The sequence below is a fragment of the Saccopteryx leptura genome, chromosome 10, assembly GCF_036850995.1.
Source record: "Saccopteryx leptura isolate mSacLep1 chromosome 10, mSacLep1_pri_phased_curated, whole genome shotgun sequence".
NCBI lineage: Eukaryota > Metazoa > Chordata > Mammalia > Chiroptera > Emballonuridae > Saccopteryx > Saccopteryx leptura.
Genome location: NC_089512.1, coordinates 40,459,135 through 40,486,598, shown reverse-complemented (window position 1 = coordinate 40,486,598; position 27,464 = coordinate 40,459,135). Strand labels below are relative to the sequence as shown.

General features: G+C 39.2%; 1 protein-coding gene and 2 pseudogenes across 2 annotated transcripts in view; 1 reads left to right on the top strand and 2 right to left on the bottom strand.

Annotated features, from left to right (window-relative positions):
* LOC136381837 (gamma-aminobutyric acid receptor subunit beta-3 pseudogene) overlaps positions 1-18,116 on the bottom strand; it is a 44,651-nt pseudogene extending 26,535 nt beyond the window's left edge.
* Positions 1-27,464, top strand: part of STAG1 (STAG1 cohesin complex component) — a 475,156-nt gene that overhangs the window by 27,025 nt on the left and 420,667 nt on the right. The gene's annotated exons all lie outside the window — the stretch shown is intronic.
* Positions 19,825-26,323, bottom strand: LOC136381836 (large ribosomal subunit protein eL15-like; annotated as a pseudogene).

Genomic DNA, 27,464 nt, shown 5'->3' with positions numbered 1-27,464 from the left:
CCTACCCAAGTTTGACAAATTTTTATACATGTAATCACTCTCAGATCAAGATATAGAATATTTGGAGCACCCCAGAACGTTCTTTTTATTTCTTCCTATTTTTCCATATCTGTTCCAACTTTATTTTTTTCCCATCAGTTAATTTTGTGCTTTATTGTCTGGCTTTTTTGGCTTTACATGACATCTGTGAGATTCATTTACATTGTGGCTTGTCTCAGTAGTTCTGTTTTTTTTACTGGTATGTGGAATTCTACTGTATGAATTCACCAAAATGTATTTAGTCTATTTTGTGCATGAATTTTGGGTTATTTTCAAATATTGGCTATTATAAAGCATCTGTGAACATTCTTTTTTTTTCTTTTTTTTGTATTTTTCTTAAGTTGGAAACCGGGAGGCAGTCAGACAGACTCCCGCATGGGCCCGACCGGGATCCACTGGGCATGCCCACCAGGGGGCGATGCTCTGCCCATCTGGGGCATTGCTCTGTTGCAACCAGGGCCATTCTAGCGCCTGAGGCAGAGGCCATGGAGCCATCCTCAGTGCCTGGGCCAACTTTGCTCCAATGGAGCCTTGGCTGCAGGAGGGGAAGAGAGAGACAGAGAGGAAGGAGAGGGGGAGGGGTGGAGAAGCAGATGGGTGCTTCTCCTGTGTGCTCTGGCCAGGAATCGAACCCAGAACTCCTGCACGCCAGGCCGGCGCTCTACCACTGAGCCAACCGGCCAGGGAGAGCATCTGTGAACATTCTTGTACACGTCTCTGGTGAATATGTGCCCTGATTTCTTTTAGATACATATACCTAGAGTGGAATTGCTGAATCATAGTATACTTTTTAAAAAATATTTTATTTATTGATTTTACAGAGGTGGGGTTATAGAAGTATCAACACATAGTTGCTTCTGTTTAGTTGTTCATTGCTTGCTTGTTTCTTGTCATATGTGCCTTGACTGGGCAAGCCCAGAGTTTCAAAATGGCAACCTTAGTGTTCCAGGTTGAGGCTCTATCTACTGTGACACCACAGGCCAGACCATGTATACTTTTTAATACCAGTTTGTAATGGAACCAAAACATTAATTTCACTTCTACCTAAATATAAGCAATTTCATTCCTTTTGATAAAGAATACAAAAAGATGCTCTGGCCAATTGGTTCAGTGGTAGAGTGTCGGCCTGGTGTGTGGAAGTCCCAGGTTTGATTCCCAGTCAGGGCACACAGGAGAAGCAGCAGCCATCTACTTCTCCTCCCTTCCCCCTCCCGTATCTCTCTCTTTCTCTTCCCCTCCTGCAGACATAGCTCGAGCAAAGTTGGCCCTTGGCACTGAGGATTGCTTTATGGCCTTGGCTTCAGGTGCTAAAATAGCTTGGTTGCCGAGCAGCAGAGCTGTGGCCCTTTTGGGCAGAGCATTGCCTGATAGGGGCTTGCCAGGTGGATCTCGGTGGGGCGTATGCTGGAGTCTGTCTTTGCCTCCCCACCTCTTGCTCAGTTAAAAAAAAGAAATATGAAAAGTATCAGGCTCTAACAAGATTATAAAAGAAGCACATTTTTGTTTTCATTTATATATAAGATTAAAATTCTTATTTGGTTTCAAATTGAACTATTAGGTTCTGTAGTAGTTTCTTCACTATTATGTATAAACATTTTATCTCCTTTATTCAAATTTTTTCTCTATTATAATTGTCCTGATCCCTGAAGTATTATCTTTCTTATTTATTAGAGGACTTTTCTGACTGTTCATAAGACTAAAAAATAAACATTGGTTTTTTTGGCAGAAATATAGGCTTTCTTGTTTTTATTGGGTTGGCCTTTTAGACAATTGCAGGATCTGAAGTAGAAGGAGTTACTGTAATTGGAGACCAAAGACCTGGATTCTAATTCAGGTTAGTCTGTTTATTAGCAGCATGTTCTTTTGTAAATTACTTTTACCTCACTGCCTCACTTATATTGGGTATAAGCATGTATCATCCTGGTCATCTCAGAGGATGTTGGCTAGTAATGAGCTAATGTAACAGTGCTTTGTAAACTGTAATATGAATTATAAGCCGTTGAATTTTAGGGAGCTATTTTGTACATTTGCAGATTTCTAAGTAGCATTCATCCAGTTTATAAAAGAAACACAAAATACAAGTCACAGTTTCAGAGGCGTGCAGCAGGGCTGAAGAGTCTCTCTAGGGAAGCTGACTGCCTGATGAGTCAAGTGTGGCAGGAGCTGATGAACCATGTACTAGACTCTGGTTTTCTGAATTGATGTGTTTAGAAGTTCAATTTTTCATTTACATCCAGGAGTGATTTAGGTTTCAAATGATTTCAAGTTTGAGGTATAAACCAGGATGTCAGATTATTGATATAATTGAAAGATATAATTGTCAAATGAAATAGACTGTCTTTGCTCACCAGTCAGTGCATTCTTCTCCTGTATCAGACATAGATTATAATGTGAAGATTGCCTTGTAAACTTGGAATGAATTCAAAGTGAGTTGGGTCTTTTTAGTGTCAGTATTACTAAACTGTGGGAAGCGTGATAAATCTGTCTGCACTACAGCATATCTGGATCAGGTCACTATCCACGTACAGTGTTGGAGACAAACTGCCAAATTTAATTTGTTTGAACCCTCCTCACTATTCAGCTAATTTGGTTTTAGCTTTCATATAGTCACAGATAAGATCTGAGTCCTGCTTCCCATGCACCTTGTTTGGAGTTTGTGTATTTACTTTTTTAATTCTATAGATGACTTATTCCTTATGTTTGATTTCTCCTTTTTTTTTCACCATAACTTTAACTCAGTTTTAAAGGAACCTTTTCTTTGTGTTGCTTGTACTGCTTCATTAGTAGATTCCATTTATCCTTGCATAGTTATGTAAGATATTTTGCTTCTAATGCTCCCTTTTTTCTCTAAATGTAGGAAAAATATGGATTTTGTAGTCAAGCCTGGATTTCAGTATTGGCACTGCCATCTATTTAGCTGAGACTTTGGTCAGGTTACTTTGAGATCCATTCATCCTTCATTCCAGAGGCCCTACTACTTCCCCTTCTCATTCATAGTTATATTGTTATAATTTATGTAACACAAAATTCTGTCAGTTCCGTGATTTTTAGTTTATTTGCAGAACTGTGCAACCATCACCACTATCTAATTTTAGAATATTTTCATTGCCCCAAAAGAAAATTTTGGGACTATTTTCAGTCATTTATTTTCATTCCTAACTATGCGATAACTAATTTGTGTTTTGTATCTATAAATTTGCCTCCTTTGGGCGTTTTATATAAATGGAATCATATGATACACAGTCGTTTGTATTTGTATTTAATTTAACAATGTTTCTGAAGATGATTCATGTTCTACCATGTTTTAGAACTTGTAAAAAATATGTATTTTAAATTTATTGGTTTTAGAGAAGAGAGAAAAGGGGTGGGGAGTGGGAAGCATCAGCTCGTAATAGTTGCTTCTTGATTGTGCCTTGACTGGACAAACCTAGGGTTTCAAACTGGCTACTATAGCATTTCAGATTAACACTTTATCCACTGTGCCACCACAAGTCAGGCAGTACTTTTGTTTTTATTGCTGAAGAGTAAGTCCACTGATGATGGACTTTTGGGTTTCCACTGTTTTGTGGAATGATATGAATAATACTACAATTTACTTAATTGTGAATAATGCTTCTATGAACATTTGTGTACAAGTCTTGGTGTAGACATATTTTCATTTCTGTTGTTTAAAAATGAAGTTGCTAGGTCCTGTAATAAATTTATGTGTAACTTTTTAAGAAATTGCCACATTTTTCCAAAAATGGTTATACCACTTTACATTTCTGTTTATCAGTGTATGAGGATTTCAGCTTGCCTCCTTTTTATCTGAATGTTTAGTACAGGGGTCCCCAAACTTTTTCGCAGGGGGCCAGTTCACTGTCCCTCAGACCATTGGAGGGCCGGATTATAAAAAAATCTATGAACAAATCCCTATGCACACTGCACATATCTTATTTTAAAGTAAAAAAAAAACAAAACGGGAACAAATACAATATTTAAAATAAAGAACAAGTAAATTTAAATCAACAAACTGACCAGTATTTCAATGGGAACTATGGGCCTGCTTTTGGCTAATGAGATGGTCAATGTGCTCCTCTCACTGACCACCATTGAAAGAGGTGCCCCTTCTGGAAGTGCGGCGGAGGCCGGATAAATGGCCTCATGGGGCTGCATGTGGCCCGAGGGCCGTAGTTTGGGGACCCCTGGTTTAGTATATAGCTTTGATTAGTTTTCAGTATCACACATGATATTAGGTGCTATTAGCAAACAAAAATCATGTAGCATCACAACATTTTACTACTCCAGCTGGAAAACTATTAAAATTCTACTTATGTCAAATGCAAAAATATAGTGCTGAATGTTTGAAGACCTAGATTTCTATTAGGTGAATATGATTACTTGAAAATTTCAGTACAGCAAGAGAAAGTACTCCAAAGAACAGTGGTCAAAATTTATAAACTTTATTAAAAATAATTTTTAATTATGGAAAACTTAAAACATCAGGATGAAGACAGAATACTTTAGTGAGTTTTCTCATAATTATCACCCAGCTTCAGAATTGTTGTCTTGTTTCATCTATACCCATACCCCAACCCCTTTCCCCCATATATATATATATATATATATATATATATATATTTTTTTTTTTTTTTTATTCAGACAATTAAATTTAACAGGGTGACATTGGTCAACCAGAGAACATGGATTTAGAGAAAACATCTCCACATCATTTGAACAGTCGATCATGCCTTATACCCATCACCCAAAGTCAATCATCCTCTGTCACCCTATATTTTGTTTCTCTTTAAGCCCCTCCCTCCCTCCTTCCCCACCCCCTCCCTCTCCTGCCTTCCCCTCCCCCTGGTAACCACTGCACTTTTATCTATGTCCATGAGTCTCAATTTTGTGTTTTCACCTATGTATGGAATCATACAGTTATTAGCTTTTTCTAATTTACTTATTGCACTCAATATGTTACCAAGATCCATCAATTTTGTAAATGGCACTATGTCACCATTTCTTGTGGCTGAGTAGTCTTCCATTGTATGTATGTACCACATCATCTTTATCCAATCCTCTATTGAGGGGTATTTCGGCTGTTTCTGTGCCTTGGCCACTGTGAATAGTGCTACGATGAACATGGGAGTGCATGTGTCTTTAAGTACTCATGTTTTCAAGTTTTGGGGGTGTATACCTAGTAGAGGGATTGCTGGGTTGTATGGTAGTTCTATTCTTAATTTTTTGAGGAACCACCATACTTTCTTCCATAATGGTTGTACTAATTTACATTCCCACCAACAGTGAATGAGGGTTCATTTTTCTCTGCAGCTTCTCCAACACTTACTACCTGTCTTGTTGTTAATAGCTAATTCATCAAGTGTGATGTGGTGTCTCATTGTAGTGTTTTTTTTGTTGTTGTTGTTTTCCAAATTTAGAAGTGGGTAGGCAGTCAGACTCCCAAATGTGCCTGACTGGGATCCACTTAGCATGCCCACGGGGTGGGGGGTGATGCTCAGCCAATCTGGGGTGTTGCTCAGTTGCAGCAGTAGCCATTCTAGTGCCTGAGGTGGAGGCCATGGAGCCGTTTTCACTGCCTCTGCCAACCCTACTCCACTGGAGCCTTGGCTGCCAGAGGGGAAGAAAGGCAGAGAGGAAGGAGAGGGGGAAAGGTGGAGAAACAGATGGGTGCTTCTCCTGTGTGCCCTGACTGGGAATTGAACCCAGGACTTCCACACGCCAGGCTGACGCTCTACCACTGAGCCAACCAGCCAGGGCCTCATTGTAGTTTTGATTTGCATTTCTGTAGCAGCTAGTGAAAATGAGCATTTTTTTAATATATCTGTTGCCATTTGTATTTCTTCTTGAGAGAAGTGTCCGTTCATGTCCCCTTCCCATTTTTTAATTGGATTATTTGCTTGTTTGTTGCTGAGTTTTGTGAGTTCTTTATATATTTTAGATATTAGCCCCTTATCTGAGCTGTTTGAAAATATTATCTCCCACTTAGTTGACTGTTTTGTTGTCAGTTTCTTTTGCTGTGCGTAAGTTTCTTAGTTTGATGTAGTACCATTCATTTATATTTGCCTTCACAAGCCTTTGGAGTCAAATAAATAAAATGTTCACTAGTGCCAAGGTCCATAAGTTTAGTACCTATGTTTTCTTCTATGTAATTTATTGTTTCAGATCTTAAGTTTAGGTCTTTGATCCATTTTGAATTAATTTTTGCGCAAAGAGACAAACTGTAGTCAACTTTCATTCTTTTGCATGTGGCTTTCCAGTTTTCCCAGCACCATTTATTGAAGAGGCTTTCTTTTCTCCATTGTGTGTTTTTGGCTCCTTTATCGAAGTTGATTTGACCCGTATGTGGTTTTATTTCTTGGCTCTCTATTCTGTTCCATTGGTCTGTATGTCTATTTTTCTGCCAGTACCATGCTGTTTTGATTATCGTGGCTCTGTAGTATAATTTGAAGTCAGGTGTTGTAATACCTCCAGCTTCGTTTTTTTTTTTTTCTTTTTAGGATTACTTTGTTTATTCCAGGTTTTTTATGGTTCCATATAAACCTGATAATTTTTGTTCCATTTCTTTAAAACATGACATGGGCATTTTGATGGGAATTGCATTAAATTTGTATATTGCTTTGGGTAATGTGGCCATTTTAACTATATTTATTCTCTTTTTTCATTTTGGAGTTTGTGTATATGAGTCCTTTCTCGTTTTTCCTTAGTGAGTCTTGCCAAAGGTTTGTCAATTTTGTTGATGTTTTCAAAGAACCAGCTCTTTGTTGTATTAATTTTTTTTATAGTTTTTCTGTTCTTTATTTCATTTATTTCTACTGTAGTTTTTATTATTTCCTTTCTTCTGCTGGTTTTGGTTTGCTTTTGTTCTTTTTGTAGTTCCTTACGATGTGGTTAGGTTGTTTACTTGAGCTCTCTTTTTTTTTTCATATAAGCTTGTAATAATATGAACTTCCCTCTTTTTACTGCTTTCACTGCATCCCACAGATTCTGATACATCGTGTTGTCATTTTCGTTTGTCTGTATATATCTTTTGATCTCTTATTTCTTCTTTGACCCTGTCATTTTTTAGAAGTATGTTGTTTAATTTCCACATTTTTGTGGGTTTGTTGACTTCTTTTTTGCAGTTGAATTCTAGTTTCAAAGCCTTATGGTCAGAGAATATGCTTGGTGTAATTTCAGTCTTTCTGAATTTGTTGATGTTAGTTTTGTGGCCCAGCATATGGTCTATTTTGAGATGTGCCGTGTAAACTGGAGAAAAAGGTATACTCTGACGTTTTGGGATGAAATGTCCTGTAGATGTCTATTATGTCCATTTGTTCTAGTGTTCATTAAAAGTCGATATTTCTTTATTGATTTTCTGTTTAGATGAACAATGTAAAGCCATCAATGGTGTATTGAGGTCTCCAAGTATGATTATATATTTTTTTGGTTTGTACTTTTAGATCAGTTAATATATCAGTCTTAAATATTTTGGTGTTCTAAATGAATGGGACTACATCAGAATAAAAAGTTTTTGCTCAGCAAGAGAAACTGATATAAAAATAAACAGACAGCCAACTAAATGGGAAATGATATTTTCAAACAACAGCTCAGATAAGGGCCTAATTTCCAAAATTTACAAAGAACTCATAAAACTCAACAACAAACAAACAAACAATCCAATAAAAAAATGGGAAGAAGACATGAATAGACACTTCTCCCAGGAAGAGATACAAATGGCCAACAGATATATGAAAAGATGCTCAGCTTCATTAGTTATTAGGGAAATGCAAATCAAAACTACAATGAGATACCACCTCACCCCTGTTAGATTAGCTATTATCAACAAGACGGGTAATAGCAAATGTTGGAGAGGCTGTGGAGAAAAAGGAACCCTCATTCACTGTTGGTGGGACTGTAAAGTAGTACAACCATTATGGAGGAAAGTATGGTGGTTCCTCAAAAAACTGCAAATAGAACTACCTTATGACCCAGCAATCCCTCTACTGGGTATATACCTCAAAACCTCAGAAACATTGATACGTGAAGACACATGTAGCCCCATGTTCATTGCAGCACTGTTCACAGTGGCCAAGACATGGAAACAACCAAAAAGCCCTTCAATAGAAGACTGGATAAAGAAGATGTGGCACATATACACTATGGAATACTACTCAGCCATAAGAAATGATGACATCAGATCATTTACAGCAAAATGGTGGGATCTTGATAACATTATAAGGAGTGAAATAAGTAAATCAGAAAAAAACAAGAACTACATGATTCCATACATTGGTGGAACATAAAAATGAGACTAAGAGACATGGACAAGTGTGTGGTGGTTACCAGGGGTGGGGGGAGGGAGGACAGGGGGAGAGTTAGGGGGAGGGGGAGGGGCACAGAGAATTAGATAGAGGGTGGCGAAGGACAATCTGACTTTGGGCGAGGGGTATGCAACATAATTTAATGACAAGGTAACCTAGACATGTTTTCTTTGAATATATGTACCCTGATTTATTAATGTCATCACATTACCATTAATAAAAATTTATTTAAAAAAAAATATATTTTGGTGTTCTCTAGCTTGATGCATATATATTAAGAAGTGTTAATCTCCTTGATATAATGTCCCCTTTATCATTATGAAATGTCCATTTTTGTTTTTGGTTACCTTTGTTGTCTTGTAGTCAGCATTGTCAGATATTAGTATGGCTACACCTGCTTTTCTTTGGATATTATGTGCTTGGAGAATCGTTTTCCAACCTTTCACTTTGAATCTATTTTTATCCTGGTTAACTTAGATTTGTTTATTGAAGGCAGCATATGGTTGCATTTTACTTAGTGACCCAATCTGTTACTCTGTACCTCTTTATTGGTGAGTTCAATCCATTTACACTAGTGTAATTATTGACACTTGAGGATTTCCTATTGCCATTTTATATATTGCTTTCTGATAGCTTTGTGTCTTGTTTAGTTATTCTTTTTTTATTTTCTGTCATTTGTTTTTGTTTGGTGGTATTCTATACTTCTACCTTCTGTTCTTTTTTTAAGCCATATGTTTCAGTAGTGGCATTTTCAGGGGGGTGGTTACCGTTTGGTTATTAAAAGAAAAAATATTTATTACAATCCATTATCTCACAAGTATTTCTGCACTCCATCCTCCTTTGCTACTGCTGATATTTATCCTCTTCACTTTTATATTATTGTTGTCACATATTACCGTTGTTTTTATTGTGGTTTTGTTAAAATTTTTACTTGCAGTTTTGTTTTGCTTTGTTTTGTTTTGTTCTTTGTATCTGATCGGATAACCCCCTTTAGTATTTTCTGTAGTGGGAGTTTTCTGGTGATAAATTCCCTCAGCCTCTATGTTTGTAAATGTTTTCATTTCTCCTTCATATTTGAAGGATAACTTTAATGAATATAGTATTCTTTGCTGTAGTTTCTCTCTTTCAGTACTTTCAGTATTGGGGTCCACTCTCATCTGGCTTGTAGAGTTTCTGCTGAGAAATCTGATGATAGTCTAATGGGCTTTCCTTTGTATTCTTTTTCTCCCTAGTTGCCTTGAGGATTCTTTCCTTGTCATTGATTTGTGATAATTTTGTTAGGATGTGCCTTGGAGTAGAGCTGTTTGGGTTGAGGTTACTTTGTTTGCTTCTTGGATTCAAGGGTCTAACTTTTAACACAGGCTTGGGAAGTTCTTTATTATTTGTTTCAATATGTTCTCCATTCCCTTTTCCCTCTCTTCTTCTAATATACCCATTATTCTTATATTGCTTTTTCTGATGGGGTCAGACAATTCTTGTAGAGCTTTCTCATTTTTTAAAATTTGTGACTCTTTCTCTTCTCTCTGTAGTATCTGTAGTTGCCTGTCTTCAATGTCACTGATTCTCTTCTCTATTAGCTAAACTTGTTACCTCATTTTTCAGTTCATGCATTGAGTTTTTCATCTCTGTTTAGTTCTTTTCTATACTTTCAGTTTCCTTGGTGAAGTACTCTTTTTGTTCATTACTGTATTTTTCATTCCATAAGACCCATTCCCCCCCACCACCACCAAAAGTGGAGAGGAAAATGCCTCTGTGTCTTATGGACTGAAAAATATGATATTTTATTACATATTTTAACACACCATTTGGTTCAGAATACTTTTTTTTCTTATTTTCCTCCTTAAAACCCTAGGTATGTCTTATGGTCAGGTACGTCTTATGGAGCGAAAAATACAGTAAGTTGTTTTTGAGCTCACTATATTGCCTTTCAGTGTTTTCTTGTATCTTATTGAGTATTTTTAGAACTTCAATTTTGAATTCTCTGTCATTAAGCTCTAACGCTTCCATGTAATTGAGATTTTATTTCTGGAGATTTTTCATCATCTATCTGACCTATGTCTCTGTCTTGTATATCCATATTTGATTTCCTTTTACTTGATGGCATTTGTGAGTGGTATTGTTAATAACACCAACAAGAGATAACTGAAAAATAATAAAAATGGAAAAAAACAGTGAAAAATATAAATTCTATAAATAATAAGTAGAACAATAACTACAGATAATAAAAAGCAGAAAACTGAAAAGAAATAGAAAACATAAAAAAATGAAGTAAAAAAAATGCCATAAAAAGAAGTATGAGTCTAAAATAGAATTTGATGAAAAATGATATTCAGGTGAGAGGGGAATAAAAGAGAAAGAAAGGAAAAGAAAAATAGAAAATGGTGATAGAAGTAGGAGAGAAGGGAGGAGAAGAATAAAAAAGAGAAAGTATCAGAACTGAAAGTTTTGCAAAAATCAAGTATAAAAAATATGACAACTAAGGATAATGAAGTGCACATGGGAAAAGGAGTAAAGTAAAAGGAAGAAAAAGTGGGATAAAGCAGAAAAAAGAGGAAAAAAGGAATACTTTCCAGTTTTGAGAGGTAACTTATTATTCTGATAGGAGGTGGTGTACTACCAGGTTTATCTCTATGAGATTCTTGGATGGAGCTCTGCTGAGGTGTTGCTGTTGTAATGATGCAGGCAGGGCCGTGAAGTTGGTAGAAGGGGCTTGTTGTTAGGGCTTTGCAATTTTATGGCTCTAGCAGTGGCTTATCAGTGTCCTCTGGGGCCCTACCCCTCCTCCCAACAGAGCAGGGGATCAAGCTCCAGAGTACCCTCGCTTTTCGGAGGAAGCAGCTTGGAGAACCGTCTGATGGGGATCGCTGCCACCACCACTGTTCGCACAGCAAGGGAAGCAATGCCGACCGGGAGACTGCGGTGACACAGTCCAATCCCTCCTCCCTTACCACTATAAGCATTTAAATCACAGCCTGGGCAGGGCAGGGTCTGCATAGGCCCGTGTGGAGCTTCTGTAGCCTATGTGGCAAAGATCACAGATCAGGGGCATCTTGCCCACACACACTAAACTCCACTGCGCAAGCTAGTGCCCATGCTTTGTAGTGGGTAGGGCACAGATCCCAGATCAAGTGCGCCTGGTGACACAAGGCTAAACCGTGTCGGTCTAGTGGGCAGATCAACCACACCCCAGTGCCGTGTGGGCTGATCTCTACAAGTAATTGCCACGCCGTTCTTGGGAGCGCGCCACGGACTTCGTGTGGGCTTAGTGTGCACCCAGCGCCTGCAATCCCGGATGCAGCAGATTCAGGGAAATGGCCCTGCTCCCTGTTCTTGAGGTCTTGCTAGTCGCTCCTATCTCAACTTCTTCCCTCAAGACTCTCCTCTTCTCGGGCTCAAGCTCTGAGACAAACCTGAGCCAACAGTGCCTCCCTCCCTCAGGCTGTGAGGAAAGAGAAAGACTCAGTTCTCCGGCATGTTTTTTCTTCTGTGAGCAGATTCTATCTTTGACCCGCCTTCTTGTACAATCATACGTTTTCTATCTGGTGTTTGTATATTTCAGGTTCATCTGGGTTTTTTCTCTGTGTATAGTTGTAAAATTTGTTGAAATTTCAAGGGGAAAGATTGGGAGTGTCTCTCACGCTGCCAGTTCTCTGACGTCACACTCTCTGGGATATCCCCCATATTTTTAGAAGCAAATCCTAAATATCTTAATAGCTCATATGTAAAGCCATTTAATCTTGACTAAGAATTCATTACTTTTGAAGAGGGAGGTGCAGAAAGAAAAATTTAAATATGTCTATTTTTTTTTTTTAATCTTAGTGAGAGGAGGGATGGCAGAGAGACTACCGCATGCGTTCCTACCAGTATTCACCGGTTAAGTCCACTATGGGGCGATCCTCTGCCCATCTGGGGCGTTGCTCCGTTGGAACAGGTGCCATTCTAGCGCCTGAGGCAGAGGCCATGGAGCCATTCTCAGTGCCTGGGGCTAACTCGCTCCAGATGAGCCTGGCTATAGGAGGGGAGGAGTAGAGAGAGAGAGAAAGGGGAGAGAGAAGCGTGAAGGGGAGGGGGTAGAGAAGCAGATGGGCGCTTCTCCCCTGTGCCCTGACTGAGCATCGAATCCAGGATATCCACATGCCAGGCCAACACTCTACCACTGAGCCAACCAGCCAGGGCCTGAATATGTCTACTTTTATTTAAAATGATAAACACTTAATTGGTTTCCAGCTTCAGGAATTAGATTTTTATATAAATATGTGTATTTTTTCTGTTTTTAGAAATAAATGTCTCCCTTTTGGGGATTTTTAGGTTCTATGTCTTCTCCTTCCCGCAAAAAAAAAAGTCAGAGTTTTGAGGGTGTGGAAATTGGGATAATTTCATTTGGTACGTTTTCTTTTTTCCTTTTTTTTTTATTTCCTTGAGAGAGAAAGAGAGAGGGACAGATAGGGACAGAGAGACAGGAAGGGAGAAAGATGAGAAGCATCATTTGTTCATTGCGGCTACCTAGTTGTTCATTCATTGCTTTCTCATATGTGCCTTGATGGGGCTGGGGGGAGAGCGCTACAGCAGAGTGAGTGACCCCTTGCTCAAGTCAGCGACCTTGGGCTTCAGGCCAGTGACCACGGAGTCATGTCTATGATCCTGCACTCAAACTGGTGAGCCCACTCTAAAGCTGGTGACCTTAGGGTTTTAAATCTGGGTCCTCTGCATCCCAATCCTATGCTCTGTCCACTGTGCCACTGCCTGGTTAGGCTCATTTGGTTCATTTTCGTGAGACTACTAAACTTTTTGGAAAGTGGGGTGAGGTTGGAGGAATTGGCCACTATTTTAGGGAAATTATTTTTATCATTTACATAGAAAATTCAATTGTTTTAAAATACTACATTCTTAATTAGTACTTTCTATAAAATGATTTCTGATATTGATTATAGATCCACTAGATTTTCTCAGATCTGTGGTCTGTTTTTTATTTTGCTCTCTGAAAACACTACAATTTTTCTGATAAGTAGAATTAATTTCTTATTATACTAAAATGCCTGTAACATCAAAGTCAGTGATAACTATTTATGGTAATGTGGGTTTTAATTTTAATTGTACTACTGACCTATATGGGCTACTCTTTTTTTGAGTCTCAGTTTACATGTGAAACTTGATTCACTTATGATTGCCCAGAGGATAAAATAAGGTTAAGTGCATGTGAATTTTCCTTGAGGTGCTGGTTTGGGGCAAGGTTAACAATACTGTGTGGCTTTATGCTCTTGTATTTACAAAGAAGAGCAAGAGAAATAGAGGAAGAGGGAAATTATTAAGTGCCCATTATGTACAATTCATTGTTAAACTATTTACATAAATTCCCACTTGATTTTTACAACAGTGTTGCTGGAAGGGATTTATCATGATCTCCATTCCAAACCAGGTCTGAAAGTAATTTGGAGAAAGTATACATTGTTATCCTCACTTTATGTGTGAGGTTTAAAGTACATAATTTGTAGAAAGTATACTTTGTTATCTTCACTTTATGTATGAGGAAAGGATGGCTTAGAAAAATATGGTAATTTCTAGACAGTTTTACAAGTTAGTGTGAGAATTTGAGCTCAGGGTAGCTTAATTTGAAAGTTTATCCTCATTTCTCTTATGGGCAGTTGTATACTAGAGAGAGAATGGGTAGATGCTTATACTCTTTTTTCTTAAGCATTAAAAGCTGCTTTGGCCTTTTAGTTAATTAGACTGTTGTTATATAGTCACATTTGTATGTTTGGTCAGTAATTTATTTAGGCTTTACAGAAGAGTAGGAATTATTTGAATTATATTCTGTTTTATAAAGACTAAATTGGGTTTGTAGGATAAGCATCCCAGAAATACATGGTCAAAACTATGGATTATAGCAGTATTTTCAGAATTTCAGTTATCCAGGGACAAATGTCAACAATTTTTCTATTAGTATTTACCACTTTTTACTGCTATCGACATGGTATTTTTGAATTGTCATTTTCCCCCCAAATTCATTTTGAAAGAAAACCAGAATATTATAGTGAGTAGAAAACGAATTCTACTTGCCATTAATTGAAAGTACCGTATTTCCTTAAATTTTGGGAAATAAAGCACCCTAATTTTGGGGCCCAAAATTTGAAAAAAAAAAAGTATTACATAAGGTTATTGAACTTAAACAGCTATTAGATTAAAAACTTTTTATTAATATAGCTCCTGAAACTGCTCCTTATCCACCAGTGGCTGGCATGTTACTTGTTGGAAATCTCACATTTATACGATTTAATTCAGCCCTGGCTGGTTGGTTCAGCAGTAGAGCATCGGCCGGCATGGTGGAAGTCCTGAGTTTGATTTCTGATCAGGGCATACAGGAGAAGTGACCATCTGCTTCTCTACTCCTCCCCCTTCTCTCTTTCTCTTTAACTTTCTCTCTTTAACTATCTCTCTTCCCCTCCTGCAGCCATGGCTTGAATGGTTAGAACAAGTTGTCCCTGGGATTTGAGAATGGCTTCATGGCCTGCCTCAGCTCAGTTGCTAAAATAAAATAGCTCAGTTGCTGAGCAGCGGTGCCAGATGGGCAGAGCATTGCCTTATGGGGGCTTGCCGGGTGGATCCCAGTCAGGGTGCATGCTGGAGCCTGTCTGTCTGCCTCCTTGCCTCTTACTTTAAAAACATAAAGGTTCAACCCCAAGAGTTTTGTCTTTTTCCAGTATGAAACAAGCTGATAGAAAAAGTATGAGGAAGGTGCAGCAGTCATTTATACTAAGCAAGAACAAGCAAGAACAGAGAAGAAACCATTTGTGAGGAGACCCAAAGTGACTTCCTTATCTAAGTGTCTTGAACCATTAGATATAATTCATATCAATTTATATATACCATATTTTAGCAACAGTAATGGTTTAAATGTCTAGTAGATTTTTCTCATTTGCTTTTTGAAGAGAACTTTTAATTGTGAAATGAAACAGTGTGCATCAAACAAATGTACTGCTGAAATAATTAAAAAGTAAACACCGTGAAACTGATTTGGTCAAGAACCAGAACATTTTCAGCACTAAAGAAATTTTCCATTGCATGTCATTTGCATTACAAATTGCATTACTCATCCCTTTACCATAAATGAACCATTATCCTGACTTTTATGATTATCATTGTCTTGTTTAAAAACATATTTCTACCTCTTAAGTCTGTGTTCTGAAATGCTATAGTTATGGCTTTGTCTGTTTTTGAATTTCACATAGACAAATTCACCCTCTATTTTTTTGTCTTGTTTTCTTCACTCAATAGTGCATATGTAGCCCTGGCTGGTTGGCTCAGTGGTAGAGCGTCGGCCTGGCGTACAGGAGTCCCGGGTTTGATTCTCGGCCAGGGTACACAGGAGAAGCGCCCATCTGCTTCTCCCCCCCCCTCCTTCCTCTCTCTCTCTCTCTCTCTCTCTTCCCCTCCCACAGCCGAGGCTCCATTGGAGCAAAGTTGGCCTGGGCACTGAGGATGGCTCCATGGTCTCTGCCTCAGGTGCTAGAATGGCCCTGGTTGTGACAGAGCAATGCCCCAGATGGGCAGAGCATCGCCCCCTGGTGGGCATGCCGGGTGGATCCCGGTCGGGTGCATGCCGGAGTCTGACTGCCTCCCCGTTTCCAAGTTCAGAAAAATACACACACACAAAAAGTGCATATGTGATATTCATGTTGTGTGGATCTATAGTTGATATTTATTGCTTTAGTATTTAATTGTGTGATTAGGCCATAGTTTACCCATATTACTGTTGATGCATATTAGATTATTTTTAGTTTGGGATTATTATAAAGAATGCTTTTAGGAACATTCTTGTATATGTTTTAAATGTGCTATTTAACATACCTCTGTTAATTCATTCATGTTTGTGGACCTTTTCTGGGCCACAGGTGGGTCACTGCTACAGCAGTAACAAAGCTGCTTTCTCATGAGAGACAAGGACTAATGATGGCTTGAGAGCATGGGAAAGAGCAAGGAAGCCTGATAGGCTGGAGAAATAAGTAAGTGTAGCAAGAACAATTGAAATGTAGGAACAAGTGCCACCTGTAAACAGGTGGAAATATAATTTTGAGGACTTGCTGGGATGCATGGGGTAGAAGGATCAAGATAAAAATTATATAGAAACAATAATATGCTTTCACTAAAATATTGTTTGTAGTGCAGCAACATGTTGGTTTTATTAAAAAATAAACTGAATAATATTTTAATAAATATTAAAAATATTTATTAAAAAATATTAGATGATAACATCTAATAGCAAAGTTCCTTTGCAATTGGAAGGATGTAAGAACCTTCCTGAACTCTAATGGAGGGTGAGGACTTAATTTATGCTCTCCTTTGGAGTGTGTGGCTTATGGACTTTCTAAAGCAGAGAGCCCTCCTTGGCCACTGCTGTTTAGATTTGTCTCGCCTTGACATTTTGCAGAAGACATTGAGCAGGTGTTAGGGCCAGGGTCAGGTCAATCTGTAAGAGCCTTAGGCTGAGCACTGCTCCTGCCTTGCATTAAGGACCTTGAACCAGGAAACCATTCTGGCTTGGGGGTGGCCTAAAGAGGGATCTGCCCACATTGTCCAAAGAAAACTGTCAGGCTGGATTATCAAATTTATAACTTTACCACCAAAGGAATTTTGCCATATTTTGGAAAAATGCTTCTCCCTTTTAAGGTTGGGCCCCACACCACACTATTTCCATTCATTCTGGTTATCTACGTGTTCTATTCTTTTCACAGGAGACTGGGAAACTTTGGTTTCTCCAGCTTCTGCGATGATTTGGTTTTATATAAAACTCAGTGACATGCAGGAAGCAACCTTTCAGGTTATGATCAGCATGCCCACACAACACTTACCCAAGGGTCATGCAAGTAACTATAGTGACAAATAAGCTTTGGGGTCAGTGAATGTCATGTGTGGATGGTAGGATGGCAGAGGACCTACCCAGTTGCTTTTGCTCTTTGGATGGTCAGTCTTGGCATTGGCATTCTTTTCTGCAAGTTTCTTCTGCCTTTGAGGCTCTCTTTCACAGTGAATGTGGTTGACAAAGGCATATTCCATAAGGGCCAGGAACACAAAGACAAAGTAGCCCTTGAGGTACATGTCAATGGCTTTGACATAGAGCATTGTGGGCAATATTTCCCAAGGTGTGTGTTGATGGTTGTTGATGTCAGGATGGTCATGATCCCAAGGGCAACTGTAGCTGCAGATTCATCATAACTGATCCAGAGGGACACCCATGAGAGAATGATGATGAGTATTGAGGGCATGTTAGTCTGCAGAATGAAGTATCCATTGTTCCTCTTCAGTTGAAAGCTCAGTGAGAGCCAAAGGTAGGCACCTGTGGCAAAGATGACATTATTCAAGACGAGACGATACTCCATGATGGAGAACTGAGGGAGCTCAATCCTCTCCATTTTGGTGTCAGTCTTACTGCCACTTCGCCAGTGGAATTCAGTTTCATCTGTGGTGTAGCCATAGCTTTCAATTTCCAGAATGCAGTTCTGCTCCTACAAGGGTTACTTTTCAGGTCCATTATACAGGCTGAGGTATTAGTGATTCTACGCCTGTGCAGCACTGTCCAATTGGGGTGAAGCCAGATTGTGTGGTTTTTCACTGTCACTCTGCACAAATGAATTTTTATCATTTAAGAAATATGTGTCAGGCACCTGTAGTTGCTTAGGCATGTTTTTGTCAAAAGTTAAGTTGAGAGAGATCCCATAATAGGCGAGCCTTTTATCTTTCTAGTATTGTTGAAAATATATACATTGTTAAGGTGTAATCCATAGGCCATACATGGAATGGCCATAGTATTCATGAACAATGTTCTTTGTGAAGGTGCCCCAGGTAAGAGGGACAATGACCTAGGTAAAAACTCCAATCTCCTGTAACCTTAACAGCTCAGAATGGTCCTATCCCATTTAACAAGATACTGAGCTGCTTTTCAGAGACAATAGTCCAAAACCACAAGTTATGCAGAGTAGAGAACTTTGACCTCCGGCGGCACCTGCAACCACACATACCCCAAACCGTCTCCATACTGGGACAGTCCAAGATGCTACACAAAATAATTGCTTCTGATAATATCGTTTTCAGAGGCTGGACAAAGTAATTATTGTAATAAATACATTTTACATGACCATTTCACTTATCTCTGCCTGGTTAAGTAGATTGTATATTTCTGTATTTGACTTCTAGTAGCATTTATGGTTTTAAGCTACTCATAAAAGTAGTTTCTTAAATAAAATGGTTTATTTACTGTTTTTATTAGTTTTAGATTTTTCTTGTAAAGTTTACAGTAAATAGTTTCCGATAGGGGCTATGACTTAAAGTGAAGTATATTATGCAAATTTCAACCTTGTTGCAATGTATATGAAGTAATAAAGCTTTATGAAATTCTAGGACTATGGAAAGGGAATAGAATACAGTAAAATTCTGTATGGTGGTGTGTGTGTGAGAGAGACAGACAGGAGCCCTGGAATTGGAGCACTGGAATTGAGTGAGAAAAGCATTAGAGATTAAAGGAAATATCTTGGAGAAAAGGAAATGAAAATATAATATTTTAATAACTTAGTTGTTTTTGGAAAACTCAGGAATTCAGCTTACAATACTGTAATAATATTGATCTTCAGAAATAAGCATTTTAGTAAAATCTTACATTGGAATTTTGTGAAGGTGAACTATTCTAGGCCTTAAAAACAGAATACCAGAAAAGGAAAAAGAACAAAAAACAGTACATTTTGGGGGATATGTAAGCCAAAAAGAAGTTGCACGATATTTTATGAATAAGTTCTGTGGTAATTATCTGGAGTTCTCAAACCCATTTTTAATTAGGGAAAAGTTCATTTAAACTGATAGAAATAACCGTAGTTCATCTATGTAAATCTTATTGTTATCTGACATTCCTAGATAATTAATGCTCCATTAGAATTAGTTATAAAGTAGGCATAGTAAATGTGCACATGCTTAAAATAATTGTTAGAATACACTATACTTTTGAAAGATTCCATGATTCTTTACTACACACTACTTTTTGGGGTTTGGAGGAGTGAACTAAACACCTACAATAACATCAATACCAATATAGTAAGCAGTGAAACTTTATTTTTTTGACCTAAATTGTTTGTTAGGTAAGAATTTTAAAAATTAAAAAAAAAAAAAAAGAAGGCCTGACCTGTGGTGGCACAGTGGGTAAAGCATCAACCTGGAATGCTGAGGTCACTAGTTCGAAACTGTGCGCTTGCCTGGTCAAAGCAAGTATGAGAGTTGATGATTCCTACCCCCCCCATCCATGCCCTCCCACTCCTTTCTAAAACAAACAAACAAACAAATAAATAAAGGAAAAAGAATTTTACAAACACTAATTGTATTAGCAATAATGGTAGAGCCGGAGAGCACTGTACCTTCTCCAAGCTGCACAGTGAAAACCACCAAGTGTGATGGAAGTTGTGGCTCTTTCCAAGGCCGCATTCTTGAGACCTGCAAATGTCAGCCATCATATCTCCCTGTGCTTGTGGACTGGCTTGGTGATCCATTGGGTATCCGGATTCCTTCTGTGATACAGCTTTATGGAATGGATCAATGAGGATAACTTCAAAGAATTTGTACGTTGAGTCTTCAGCAACCCAATAAAAATTCAAGAGTCACAGAGCCTCATAGAGGCATCTAGCTCACTCCTTGGCAATAGAGCAGCAGTTCTCAACCTGTGGGTCACGACCCCGGCGGGGGTCGAACGACCAAAACACAGGGGTCGCCTAAAGCCATGGGAAAATACATATTTATTTTACAATACATTTTTAAATATAATATGTATTTCCGATGGCTTTAGGCGACCCCTGTGTTTTGGTCGTTCAACCCCCGCCTGGGTCATGACCCACAGGTTGAGAACCGCTGCAATAGAGTGAAGGCTTCCAGCAAATTTTAGCTGGTTAACATGATTAACAGGCTTACTCTAGGTCACACCCTTAGAAACAGGGTGTTTGTGGCCACCATGGTGCACTTCAATTCGATATATGACATAACCTTACTTGGTCATGTATACTAGCCTGCGTGCTTTATCGGCTGGATGGGTCAGGGACCCTGTGGAGCACATAGAGCTGGTTATATTGCCAGTAGCACACCCTGAGAAGGACGTGCATTTCATCAGACTGCTTATTTCTCCGTAGCTCCTGCATGTATTTGTAAGTGTCCAACTTGGCTTACCTGATAGCTGTGGCCAGACTGAAACTTTTGTATTAGTGTATGAAAGAGTTCATATTGGTTCCCCAACATGAAAAAAAAATTGAGGTGATATTTACATAATGTACAGTTAACTACAGTATTTTAAAGTGTATAATTCAGTGGCATTTAGTGCAGTGGTACTGTTATGCAACCACCAATTCACTCTAGTTTCAAAATGCTTTCTTCACACCAGAATAGCACCTATACTCATTAAATAATCACTTCCTGTTTTCAAGATCTCCATCAAAAATCAGTGCTTGTGGCAACCACTCACCTGCCTTCTTTCTCTGTGAATTTGCTTATTTATGCTATTTCATATAAATGAAATAGTTTGATATGTGTCTGGTTTTTTTACTTAGCATAATGTCTTTGAAGTTCATCCAAGTGGTAGTCTGTACCAGTACTTACTCCTTTTTATGGCTGAATGATATTCATTGTATACCACAGTTTGTTTTTTCTGATGCGCAATATGGTGGTAATGCTGCTAGATATATATTTGTGTAGGCATTTCTGTGTGAACATTATGTTTTTATTTCTGTAGGGTTTATTTCTAGGAGTAGAATTGCTAGATCATACAGTTCTTTTTCTTTTCTTTTTTTAAAAGATTTTATATATTTATTATTGCCTGACCAGGCTGTGGCACAGCGGAGCTAGCAGAGGACTGGGACATGGAGGACCCAGGTTCGAAATTCCGAGGTTGCTGGCTTGAGTGCAGGCTCACCAGCTTGAGCGCAGGGTGACTAGCTTTAGCCCAAAGGTCACTGGCTTGAAGCCCAAGGTCACTGGCTTGAGCAAGGGGTCACTCGGTTTGCTGTAGCCCCCTAGTCAAGGCACATGAGAAAACAATAATGAACAACTGAGATGCCACAACAAAGAATTGATGCTTCTCATCTCTCTCCCTTCCTGTGTGTCCCTATCTGTTCCTCTCTGACTCTCTCTGTCAAAAATAATTATTTAGAGAGAGAGGAGAGAGCAAGAAGCATCAACTCGTAGTTGCTTCACTTTAGTTCATTGTTTGTTTCTTGTATGTACCCTGACCAATCAAGTCTAGGATTTTGAACTGGCAAACTCAGCATTCAAAGTCAACAGTCTATCCATTGTGCAACCACAGGTCAGGCTACTGTTAATTCTTTGTTTAGCTTTTTGATGAACTGACAAACTGTTCTTAACAGCAGCTGCACCATTTTACATTTTTACCAGCAATATAGGATTCTTATTGCTCCACATTCTTGCCAATACCTATTTTTATTTTTGTTTTCATCAGGAAAAAATATTACTGTTTTGATTACTTACTTTGTAGTAAGCTTTGAAATTGAGACGTCTGCCCTCCAACTTTTTTTCAATATTGTTTTGACTATATGAGGCCCCTTGCCATTCCATATGAATTTCAGTATTGGCTTTCCATTTCCACATCCTACTGGGTGTGAGGTCATATCTCATAGTGGTTTTGGCTTGAATTTTGTTAATGACCAGCGTAATTGAGTATTTTTTCATGTGCTGTTGGCCAGTTGTACAGGGGTGGGCAAAGGTAGTTTTTTATTTATTTAAAAAAAAATTTTTATTTAGTGAAAGGAGGGGAGGCAGAGACAGACTCTCACATGTGCCCCTACTGGGATCCATCTGGGAAGCCCACTAGGGGGCAATGCTTTGCTCATCTGGGACATTCTGTTGATCAGCAATTGAGCTCTTCTTAGTGCCTGAGGCGGAGACCATGGAGTGGCGGGTCCAACTTGCTCCATTCGAGCCATGGCTGCAGGAGGGAAAGAGAGAGAGAGAAGTGAGAGTGGGAAGGGGTAGAGAAGCAGATGGGTGCTTCTGTGTGCCCTGACTGGAAATTGAACCCAGAATATCCACACGCCAGGCCAACGCTTACCACTTAGCCAACCTGCCAGGGCCAAAAATAGGGTTACAGTTAGAATACAAATAAATAACACAATAATTAATAAATAATACAAGAATAAACTATTTCATGTACTCACAACTGTAAACCTACTTTTGCCCACTCTGTATGCTGTATCAACTTTGGAAAATGTCTTTTCAAGTTCATTGCTTATTTTAAAGAGTTTTTGTCTTTGTTGTTAAAAGAATTCTTTATATATTCTGAATCCTAGACCTGTATCAGATATATAATTTTCAGATATATTCTCCCATTCTGTGAGTCTTTTAACTTATTGATAGTGTTTAAAGTTAAATTTGATGAGGTACAATTTATCTTTTTTCCCTTTAAGTACTTGTGTTTTTGGTGTCATGTCTAAGAAATCACTGCCAATTCCAATGACATAGGTTAGCTCCCTATATTTTTTTCTAAGAGTTTTAAAGGTTTAGCTCTTAAATTTAGTTCTTCTGCTATATTTTGAGTTAAGTTTTAAATACGACATGAGATAAGAGTTCATCTTCATTCTATTTAATGTGGTTATCAAATTAACCCATTTTTGTTGTTGTAGAGACTGTTCCTTCTCCATTGAATTCTTGCATCTTTCTCAATAATCAATTGACCGTATATATATGGATTCATTTTGTACTCTCAATTTTATCCCATTGGTTCATATTTCTGTCCTTATTCTGGTACACAGTTTTGATTGCAGTAGCTTTGTGCTAACTTCTATAATCGGAAAGTATGAGCCTCCTACTTTTGCAATCTTGTTTTGACCTTCTGGGGCTCTTTGCAGTTCCATATGAATTTAGGGGTTGGTTTTTCCACTTCTGCAAAAAAGGCCATTGAAATTTTGATAGGGATTGCATTGAATCTATAGATAGCTTTCAGAAATATTGCTACTTTAACTATTAAATAGTCAGCCAATCAACGAGATGCCTTTCCATTTAATTTTCTTTCAACAGTGTTTTGTAGTTTTCAGTTATAAGTCTTTAACCCCCTTGATTAAAATTCTTAGGTATTTTATTTTCTGGACGTTATTTTTAAATGGAATTTTCTTAATTTTCTTTTTGGATTGTTCATTTCAAATGGAAATAACTGAGTTTGTTCCTATTGACCACCCTGACATGAGTAAGCTGCAACAAGAGTGCAGGCTGCCATATCCAGAGGTGCTTACCTCCAGACTAAAGGTAGGGGATTGTAGCTATTATGAAAAATGCAGAAATTCGTAAAAGTTTAGCAGACTTTTCATTAAGAAATAATAGTTTGGAGATAATTGTAACAAGTAGTGATTTTAATTTAAAAAATAAGTGTAAAAGAATAACCAAATTGGGTTTGAAATGATCATTAAAACCAAATTAATTTGTATAGTAAAACTGTACAAATAGCTCTTTGCCGTGAAATAGCTCTTTCTATTTTATGATGTTTAATTAGTAGACTTCATTTGGAGTTTAAAGGGTAGAAAGAATGGATTTGTAAAGTGATTTTTCCCAAAAGTTATAGTTAACCTTTTCTGAGTGACTGCTGTATTCCTGGATCATTGGAAGATGTATTGGATGATCTATTTTAATTCTCAAAGCATTCCTAAAGGATAGGTATTTTCTTTTTTTTTTTTTTCAGTTGAGAAAATTGATGCTCTGGAGATCAAGTATGATATATATTTATATGGTAGGAGGGATATCAGCTATAAGTAGCAGAGTTAGGAAGCAAGTTCAGATCTTTCTGGCTCTTTGTACTTCTGAGCTGCTTTTAATTATGGGCTACACAGTGACTTGTAGGACTTATCTGAAAAGATAGAATGAGCACTATTTTCTCCATAGGGACAACTTTCCTATAATGAGATATTGGGTACTGACATGGTTCTTTGATAACATTTAAAAATACATGTATAGATACATAGACATTTGAGGATAGAATAATGGTGGTGGTTGTCAACTAGTGGTTAAGTTTTAATTAAGAACTAAAAAGTTCAAGGATAAAAATCAGTTTTTACAAAAAGTTTATTTTAATATATGTAAGGCTTGTTGCTTTGGCCATGCAGGTTAACATTTGATTTGGGCCGATAGTAAAGTAACTGTGGAGCTGAAGAATGGTAGGACATTTCATTTATTAGAGTCTCCAAAAACGGATGAGAAAGCTGGCAGGGAAAGCTGGTTTCCTCTGTTTTTCAGCGCTGACCAGCAAACAGGCCAGGGCCAGGGCAGTGGGGTGTGTGTGTGACCCCTTCTCCAGCAAACAATGGCAGAAAATGGCCCCTACAAATTGCGGCAGGCAATCCACAGTCTATAATCTGCCACCCTTAGGGCAAAAACCACCTGCAGCCTTACATAGACTACACCTGTGGTGCTGCTTCTTGCTCATGCACCAATCAGGCAAAGTACAAGCGAGCAAGCTTGACACACTTGTTTGCCCATTTCACCCCTTTAGGGTTGCTTGCTTCATAATTTACGTGACAGGTATTTTTTGTGATTGTCCCTATGTGAGGAGTGAGGTACATTACATAAATAGACTACAGTAACAACACAAGTTATACAATTACAATAATTACCAAGGTACCCGTTATAATGTCTCCCTGAGCACTCTGCCCAAGACACTACGTGGAGGCCCGTCTCAAGCCCCCTACCCCTTACCCCCTACACCTAGACACAGTCCAGGGCTGTGTCCATGGAAACTGTAAAGTGTCCTTGATGCATCTCTGCAGTTGGATGAGAGCAGCTTCCTGGTGAAGGAGGGCCTCCACCAGAGCTGGGCCCCCCAGCTCTCATGCAGTCTAAAAGCGGAATGTCCATCCAACAAGGGAGCAGTGCCCCCTCTGGATGCAGTCCAAGAATCCATTACACTGCTTAATGATCAATTTACAATAGGCAGTCCAGCTGTCTGCAAATTACCAACTAAGCATACAGCTCTTTATTAACGGACCTCAGTGCCTTTTCATAAGCTCTCTGTTGCCATAGCCCTATCCAAACTCAACAAGCTTACAGGGCCTGGCAGAGTCAAATACATTTAAGGCTTGTGCCACCTTGATAGTTTTTAATTTGTTGTTGATGTTCCTGCAAAAAAAAAAAAGGACCTGTTATCTTTTAATATCAACACATGGCTGCACATTAGTAGGTGATCAATGGATTGTCAATTTTACATTGGGCCTCTGGCTTCCCCACCTCCCCTGTTAGGTGGGTCTCTCAACCTTCCCCCTATTTAAACTGAACAGTGGGTCTTGGGGAGGATCCTTCTTTTCTACAGCTGTCTCCATCAAGTAATCCTGCAACCGTGCAACCTGAATGCCATTTTCTTGGCAGGTGTTGGGGACGCCTGCTTTTTCAGTGGCTAGAACTTCTGTTCCAGCTCAAGCTGCTGCCAAAGCTTTTAAAAGAACTTTATTAGACTTGTCATCTACTTTTTCTGTATCTACTCCAGCCATAATAAAATTAACCACACCTGTGTTTGGATAACCATTACAGGTCCATTTTCCTTGTTAGTCGGGGACGTGGGGGCAGGAGCCCTCATTGCTTTATGATTGCATGCTGCCTCCAGTTTCCCCAAATCTGTTACCATCTGCATAACTGTGTTGATGGGTTGCCCCACATAGGGCCCCAAGTTAGCCACTAGTGACCGAAAAAAGGACTGATGGGGCACTGCAGAGAATAAGGTCCCTCATCCCTGCTGTAAACACTTCTTCATCTGGCCCATAAGACCTCGGGTTGAAAGCAGCGTATTTCTTACCTAGTTCCCAAAAGACTTTTACTAGCTCACTGTAGAAATGTCACCTACTCACTGTTCCTGTCAAGTCTCCGGCATTCTGCCAGACTGTATGAATGGCAGCCATCACCCATTCTAATAGGGTGTGGTTTCCTGGGTTGTCATTGCAGTTCTGAAGACGCTGCCTTAAGGAGGAGTTCTCCATAGTGGTGTCCAATTCTCCATCTTTGTTCCTGAGGGGATGATGCCATCCACTTCTGTGTCCCACAACTGCAGCAACCAGGCTACCAGAAGCTCAGTAGGTTTCTGCCTAAACTGTGCCCCCAACTTTATCAGTTCTGCCTGGGTGTAAGATGGACTCCAGAGTGCTCCACTACCTGCGGAGGGGGTTGTACCAGCCCCTGAGGGACTTTTGGCTGCTCGGTTTTTATCTTCTGGGCGACCACTGGCTGGGCTTTGAGTTTGTGGACTGCAGCTTCACCCTGAACCTCCTGTTCCTCCAAAGAGTCGGAATCATCTCTTCCTGCTGGCTCAGAGGCACTCCGCTGGCTAGAATGCAGCTCCGTCTTCAGCGCCTGCTTCAGATCCTGCGGCTGTCAGCTGTCAGCACAAAGTTGAGATTCTAGCTCTTGAACCTGCAGTTGTTTCTCTACCAGCTGTCAGTGCCAGCGTTCCATTTCCAGAGCAAACTGGAGTTCACAAACCTGTAACTCCTTTTCCAGAAATCGCTGTAGTTCCTGGCGCTGTTGGGTGTTCAGCCTGTCTCACACTGCAGCTTTTGAGAATGGTTGGCCTCCTTTTCCAGTGCTTTCCAGTGCAGCTTTTGAGAATGGTCGGCCTCCTTTTCCTAGCCATTGTTGCCACTTGGTCTGTAGCTTATTCTGGCACTTTCGACCTCGGACAGCCTCTCACACAGAGCTCTTGGTTTTCACTTGCAGTGTTGTAAAAAACACCCAGCCCAACAGGAGAGCCCCCAGGAACAGTCACTTCTCTCTACTCTATCCTTCAAGGGTGTTGTTGGCTTCATACTAAGCTGATCCGAATCCTGCCAACTATGCCAGATGTAAGGCCAGTGGGTGTGGCCATGCAGGTTCACATTGGATTTGGGCAGATGGTAAAGGAACTATGGAGCTGGAAAATGGTGCGCCATTTAGTTTATTAGAGTCTTGCAATGGTGGACAAGCAAGCAGGCAGAAAAACCCCTTCTTCAGCTAACAATAGCAAGAAACTGCCCCTCCCAGTGACTACAAGTAATCCACAATTTACAGTCTGCTGCCCTGAGGCAAGCACCTACAGCCTTACATAGACTGCACACCCGTGGTGCTGCCCTCATAGACTACACCCAT